Here is an 8,063-nt window from a genome sequence, read left to right on the forward strand (position 1 = left end):
ATACCAAGCTCAAAGTTCCGAATAATTCGGGGCATCTAGTTTGGAGAAAAGTTTTATAAATATTTTGACGCTATATATATCTAGAGTGGCTCTTTCACGTCGCCTTAAGTTCTCCTTCCAAGCTTGTGCGTCCTATTTCGTGCGAATTAAGTCCAACTTTAGGCCAAAAAGCAGAAAAAATTGAAATATCTGCCACTTTTAAGGATTTAAGTGTGATCTCTAATACATGAAAGTATATCGTGTCGAAACATATTTAAGATCAATATTTAGATGTTCTAAGTAGGATCTAATTTTCCTGCGAATTAAGTCCAACTTTAGGCCAAAAAGCAGAAAAAATTGAAATATCTGCCACTTTTAAGGATTGAAGTATGATCTTAAATGCATGAAAGTATATCGTGTCGAAACATATTTAAGATCAACATTTAGACGTTTTAAGTAGGATCAAATTTTCGTGCGAATTAAGTCCAACTTTAGGCCAAAAAGCAGAAAAAAATTGAAATATCTGCCACTTTTAAAGATTTAAGTGTGATCTCTAATACATAAATGTATATCGTGTCGAAACATACTTCAGACTAACATTTAGACGTTCTAAGTAGGATCAAAATTTCGACGCGGGGAGTCATTGGAAAAGTACCACCGCTAACAGAGCACTGAAATTACCTCAATAATGTAATGTACCGATAAGTCATGTCAGTAAAATGGTCAAAACCGTCGGCAACAAATAGAATCTTTCGAACGAACTCATACATATCCAGATACGAAGTAAATGTACCCTGTTAAAAATATTCATCAAAATTCATACACTTTTGATACATAAGAGATTGTGATAAAATTACAAATGACATGTCTCAAACGTGAATTATTATACATTTATGATAAGCTTCAAAATACATCTGTAATATTGTAACATCATATTGAAAGTTTGTGAAAATTTGTAGAAAAATGAGTAAACTTATGTTTTAAATTTGCAACGTATGTCATAAATGTTATCAAATTAGTGTACCATGTCTGAGTAAAACTTGCAATAAAAACGATATAAAATTTCAATATCTTTTTTTAAAACAGGGTAAAGGTCAAAAGTTACATTCCGCGTCGATATAGAATTTCGCGAGAGGCATTCGATATTGGGGTCGCACCAGGAAAGTAACGTCGGCAGAACTCATCTAAAAAACGAGGAAAGGCCGACGTTTCCCTCGGCTGAGGTGAACTTTATGATTCCAGTGCAGTTATTTCCATATGGCGCGGCGGTGCGGTCGAGATGGGACATCGCTCGGAGGTCGGAAAATATTCGAGGAAATCGAAGGGAAGAGACAGGAAGGGGGGGAGCAGCAGGGGTGGAATCGCGGAAAAAGAGAGGAGAAAAGGCGACGCGAACCTCGACGACGACGAGGACGCAGCAGCAGGGCGGAGCTGCGCCCGAAGGTTGCGCGATGGGACGCTCTCGGAGGGTCTCGGAGGGTCTCGAGGTCGGAGATTGCTGGAGGTTGCCAGAGACCGCTAGACGTTGTCAATGGTTCGCAAAGGGTTGCCAACTATCCCTGATATTAATAAAATTCGAAAAAGATTTGGACGATCGGCCAAATCCATGAGTCTTCAGCTTGAAGCATCGAGCGACTCCACTCCCAAGTGTTCTCACAGAGAAGCGATTCCTTCTAAAATTTAGTAAATGTCGAAAAATCAGATTTTCATGCGATATCTTGAGATATCAAGAAAACAGACTCCGTCATCAGATCCTAGTTGCGGATCCACCCAGAGCTTACCTTAACCCTTTGGCTAATGCAGGCGACTAAAGGTGCCCGACGTTTGATCCAATGTTGCATGCGCGCCTTGATGAATTTCGCCCATATGTCGAAAGGGTCCCATAGTCGAAGGGTTAAATAAACCCCTCCTTAGGCGTCTATTCCTGCAATCGTTAACTAATCTCAAAAATGCTTATACTGATTTTAATGCGGTTTTCACAATCCCACCCAGCATTTCTCTGGAAATTTCTAGATGTAAGGACCATGTAATCCATGACAACAGAGTCAAACAGGGTCAATTTTAATGATCCAAACCACCTATAAATCGGTAAAAATACCTTAACTCTATAAAGCACACCACATAATCCTAAAATCTCACCTACACTAGTCCAGCCCGTCGATTTAGCATCACCTGAAAATACAGAAAAGCATAAACCCCCTAACGAAAGGTACCGCAGCCTCGCCAAAGACCGGTACCAGAGTCTCGGTGTTCCCGGAAAGTCCAGAATTCCCAGACGCCGGTCCCGGGTTTTATTTTTACCAGGAGTATCTCCTCGGAGGAGTCCCCACCCGCCCGGGCCGGGAGGGAGAGGAAGGAGTCGCTTCGCATCGGCGGAGACAGCGGCAGATCATTGGTGGACGCCGGGCGGGTCGAGTCGGGTGGGGAGGCCTGCCCGCCGCCCCCGCCCCCCTGGTCGCCGCGGCTTCCGGCGGTCGCGCTCAGGTGGGGAAGAGGGCGCGAAGAAGCCGCGGCGCGCGCGACCGCTGGAGGGAGGTCTCAAAGTGGGGACCGAAAGGTGGGACGGAGGCGGCGGGGGAGGACGGGCCTTCGGAGGAGGACGAGATCCGCACACGGGGCACGTCAGGACCGGCGTCGGACGTCCCTCGCGAGCACCGTCGAGCCCGCATCCGGCGCCCGTGCCGATCACCGCGCAACTGCCGCCGCGTCCTGCGCGCGGCGCGACTGGCGCTAGTCGCGGCCGCGAGTCCGACCGGTCGCCTCGCCGATCTCCGCTCGGCGCGCCCTCTGCGCGCGCGTCGCGTGTGACGCCCGGAGACGTGCGTCTAGTGTGACGCCCGGAGACGCGCCTCGCGGCCCGCATGGCGAGCGGACACGGGACCCGTCTTCTCAGTGCTTTGTTTACACATTCATCGTACCCTTACGTTCAGCGATGAGATCCAAACCGGTAGCTAGGAGACTGGCTCAGGGTGAGTGCGACGGTTCATTCCCGATTTGCGCCGCCATTGAGATCGAATCGATCGAATCCGGCGATCGAACACCACGGAGATGTAAATCCGATCGGAGGTGCTAATATTAACACGTTGTGTTAATATGTCACGTACGCGTGCCTTTTTTTTTTTACGTAAGCGTAATACGCACCGCCGGCAATCTTAAGGCGATGCGACAAATGTGCAGCCGTCAAAGTGTTAAGGTGATGTGAAACTGACGTCGATGACGCTTCGTTTAGGAAACTTTTTAACGAATTGGAGGTGCCGAATCGTTTCAAACTTTACCATGTAATTATGGAGGCTGTAAGGAAGGTCCTGACCCCCGTGAAATTTCTATTTTTTTTGTTCAATTTGTTTATAGGTATGTTACACATTTTGTATGTCAAATGAAATCCCATGGGTGTCAGGACCTTGCTTTTAGTCTTCAGGTTCACATTGTAACGTTTGAAACGATTAAGTACCCCTAGTTCGGAGAAAAGTTTCGTGAATGAGACCTCTTTTACTTCACTTTCGTATCGCCTTAAACCTCTGGTGATGCTGATTGAGGTGACGTATCATGCGGAGTGTGAATTTATGGTTGTCATCTGTCGTTTTGTAATATCATGTAATTTTACATTACCATGCTAAACATGTTTACGTTGGCGCGATTTTTTGGAATAATCTAATTTAGGCGAGTGAAATAATATTTAAGGGGTTTCCAAAAATGAATTTTTAATCTACAAAATCATAGGTTTCAAGTTTTTCAGTCGCTGAGATTTTCTCTCTTATTGTTAGACGTATCATCACAAGATTCTCTCCAGCGCTCTGAGAATACGAATCTGCTTTACTCCAGAAATAACTGGTTTCAATTATTCATCTTTTCCTATCAGTCAACTCGGATTGCACTAACAGAAAGGTCATTAAATCATACGAGGTAATGACTTCATGTCCATCAAAACGGCACCCAATACCATCTGATGTTCGTTCGTTTCAATTTGATTACCTATAAATCCGAAAGATTCCACATCCCATCGAACAATTACCAATTTGCCTTAACAACCGAGTTACCTAACCAACGATCGACCCGATCATCTTCCGCGCATTCATCGATTTAAATTATGCTCCCCTGAAGTAATTAATCCAAATTAATTATTGGATCCTTATAAATTCTGATCTGCTCTAAAAATCCACAACTTAATTTTTAGATCTTTCTTAAGTATGTAAATCAAACGTAAAATGTTTACGGCACGACATTTACTATGAAATTCTCGAGTAAGTGCAGCGACGTTGCATTTTCAATTTTACACGTTTTCGTTTGCATATTTTTGGAAGGATTAATAATTTTCGCCGTCATTTCTGCGCGATGGTCGTCGATAGTTCATAATTAAATATTGTGTAAAACGCATAAAACCTCGTACAACGTCATCGTTGAACTTTTAGTTTAATGTCCCACCTTATGCACTATGGAGTTGCACATTTTCCCCCCGATTGAAAATTTTTCTTCGGTCCACCCCCGACCAACCCTTCAACGCGCTGTCAGTTCTTGGAGCTCGTCGCGTGCATAAAATAAGTATAAAAATTTGCGCAAAATTCATAGAACCTCGTGCTACGTGACATTTATTTTTAAATTCCGCAGTACGCATAGCGGTTATATTTTTCTTTTTTTTTTCCCCGCGATTAAAGATTTTCCTTGAATCCACCCCCTTGTGTCGGGGGTGACCCGCCGCATGCTGATATTTCTCTGTTCTGCTCATCGCGTGTCGCGTGCATGAAATAAATAAAACTGGGGGAGTGCATTAAAGCTCATGCAACGTGACTTTTATTTTAACATTATAGTGGAAGCAGGGCAGGGGTTGGATATTTTTCTTTCGGATTAAGAATTTTTCATTAATCCATCCCCCTGCGTTGAGGTATTGTCATTTCTCATCTCAGCTAGAGACGCCCATAAGATAATTAAAACAATGCAAAATGCACACTTTAAACAATCTAACTTTTATTTCAACGTTTTACATCGCATGTTGTATGCGTCGCATCTTTTTTATTCCTACGAACAACATTTTTCTTAAACCTTGGCCCATTTACCAAAATAAAATTGTGCGAAAAACATACAATTTTTAATATTAAACAGGTTTCACCGTATGATTAAATTTTCTCACCCACTATAATACATTTTTCGCGAATCCAAGCCCTTTCATCAGGGTTGACAGCGCGCTGCCAGTTTCCATTTCATAACGTTCCTAAATAAAAATATGCAAAATACATATAACCACATGTAACAAAATTTTTAACATTCCACAGTTCTCTCAGTAACGATTACATTTTCTCCCCCACGATAATAAATTCTCCTTGAATCCAGGTCCGTTCGTCAGGGTTGACATCGCGCTGCCTCTTCTCTGCTCATCTCATAATTCACCCAAAACAAAATTGTGCAAAATAAACACAACCACATATGCACTGAGAGAAAAAGATCAGTTGTCTGAAACAAATATATATTGTCGCTTGAATCGCACATAACCGCTAGAAACGATTATTTTGTTAAGAAAAAAAAAATTATATCATTGATTTAAACGGATTTCGTTTGCTCAATGTGATATTTGTTTGGAGGTATTTGATCGCAGGATTTTTTATCGCTATGCACATTTCTCTAAGTCAACCAATTCTTTTTCTTTTCACCGCGTAATATATTTTTTAACATTCCGCAGTACTCTCGGTAGTGGTTATATATTCTCCCCTATGGTAATAAATTTTCCTCGAATCCAGGCCCGTTTATTAGGGTTGACCCGGCGCGCGCTGTCACTTCTCCTTGGCGGGCGTCGCGTGACGCATGACGCGTGACGCGTGACGCGCGCTGCTCCGCGCGAGGACGCGACGCTTGGATTGGGCGCGCGCGTTAAATGCATCGCGTGCGACTATACCGCCTTCACTGTGACGCGCCGCGGTAGGCGGATCGCGCGCGCGCGCATCGACGCCGATTTACTTTCTTTTACGCGTCTTGTCTGTTGCGGGCGCGTCCTCGTTGCGGCTCGATCCAAGTCCCGCCTCCTCGCACGGAATCCCGCGTGTTCATCCCGAGGGAGAGAGGGAAGCATCCTCGTTATCTTTTCACTTTGCCGCCCTTGCTCTTCACGTATATAGGTTTATTCGTTTTGCCTATACTTTCTACACTTTTACGAAAAGTCTACACTTTGGCGTTCGTTTTACGAGGACATCTACACCGAGCCTACACCTCTCTGTACACTTTCTACCCTCGATCCCGAGCGAGGGCAAGATGTTCTAAAAGTATAGGCCGTGAATTCTAGGCGGCGAATTTCAAAATTGAACAGACCAACAAACAGGAATATACAAAGTTTGTCCCAAGATCTCGAGGTAATATAATTAGTAATAATATTTAATACATTGTCTTCGTGTTTAGAACCCCTAGTAGCACAAAATATTTGTCCTATATTTTCTATATATATTTAACGAATATCGTACANAGTGATTTGCAATTTATTTATTTACAATTATTATGTATTACTGCGTAACTGCGGTTGGATTGAAATAAATTATGAATTTTTGAACAGCTCCAGAATCGTATACTGTCCCACTAAATCGACCATCTTGTACTTTCTTGAGCTTTCTAACGTTCGGGACGAAAGTGTATCTACCCTTCTGCACCTTCAAGAAAAGTGTAGTACCCTCGTTACCCTCGGGTGTTGAAAGTGCAGACAACGCGAACAAACCTTATGTGTCCGATACCGGCTCATTGTTTTGGATGTCTAAGATGAACGTATTGTTTTGCATATTACGATGCAGTATAATAAGTTCTATAATAAACAATTTTTGGTACCTAGGTCGCAGATTATATGTGCCCATAATTATGAAAGTGGTCTAAATCAAAATTAAAAAAAAAATGAGTTTATCAGTTATTTCACGCCATATTATTTCAAACGAAATTAATTCAATGTAATTTCGGACCAAAAAATATATGACTTAGACCACTTTCATAATTATGGGCACATATATACAAATGATGATATATTGAATTAAATTGAATATCCCCATTTAAGGGAGTGTGAAAGTGGTCAGTCGTTCGTGAAACTTTTCTTCGAACTGGGAGCACCGAATCGTTGCAAATTTTTCGTCGTCAATATGCAGAATGTAAGGAAGGTCCTGACACCCGTGAAACTTCATCTTCATAAGTATTTTTGAAAATGATCAGATTAAAAAAAGAAAACAAGTTTCATGGGGGTCGGGACCTTCTTCGTAGCTTACATTTTCACGTTGTACAGTTTGAGATGATTCGGTACACCCCGTTCGGAGAGAAGTTTCATAGGTGAGACCTCTTTGATGTCACTTTCACAGCCTCCTTAAAAAGTGAGGTTATGTAAAAATAATGAAGATTCAAAGTTTCCGATTTTATTGAAATTTCCCGCTGAAAATAATTCTTTTTAGGTAAACTTTAAGGTGATGGGAGAGTTGCTGGTTATGAAGGGTTTCAGGTTAGGTTAAATTTAGTAAATAAAGCGGATATCCTTTTTATTGGGTGGATACGTGAAGGCGATGAGAATTCTCAGACGCATCACACTTGAACGCGATTTCCGCGAGTGCAGTCTGCTCTTTCCGAGCACCGCCTACTCGTACAGTTTCGGGAGGAGAACCGCGAGGGGAGTGCTGCAGCTGCGAGGCCGCAGCTGCGGACATCTTCCGACTGGAGGTACTTGCCGCGAACGTCGTCGGTCTTTTTTCGCCATTTTACGTACAATACGCTCGCGGCCGAGTAACCGGACTTCGTCGCCGACCGGAAGGATCGGCTGAACAATGCGAAACATAGCGACATTCCGGAAACTTCATTTGATATAAGAATATTTCATGAACATTCGCGATGGGAAATATCCTCCGTAATATTTCAATTCGAACTGATAACAGAATTAGTAATAAATAAAAATTTACGATAAATAAGACATTAATAAAATACCGAAATTATGACGTATATAGAATTAGGCAATTAACAATTCCAACGCACGCTGACGATAAAGTTTCAATGAAAAATTCATGTCCAATAAAAACAAATTATCGACAATTTCCGGAATTACAAGATACCCCTACTAGCATAAAATATTTGTCCTATATTTT

At 42.4% G+C, this 8,063-nt stretch overlaps 1 long non-coding RNA gene across 1 annotated transcript; it reads right to left on the reverse strand.

Moving 5' to 3' along the window:
* Positions 1-985: 985 nt before the first annotated feature.
* LOC105697750 lies at positions 986-2,647 on the reverse strand. Its single transcript, XR_001103879.1, has 4 exons — positions 2,281-2,647; positions 2,119-2,151; positions 1,761-1,903; positions 986-1,652 (listed from the first exon to the last, which is right to left on the reverse strand). It is a non-coding gene; the product is annotated as an uncharacterized LOC105697750 (long non-coding RNA).
* Between the last annotated feature and the right edge of the window lie 5,416 nt (positions 2,648-8,063).

This window comes from Orussus abietinus, unplaced genomic scaffold, assembly GCF_000612105.2.
Source record: "Orussus abietinus isolate OABI.00-Male unplaced genomic scaffold, Oabi_2.0 scaffold53, whole genome shotgun sequence".
NCBI lineage: Eukaryota > Metazoa > Arthropoda > Insecta > Hymenoptera > Orussidae > Orussus > Orussus abietinus.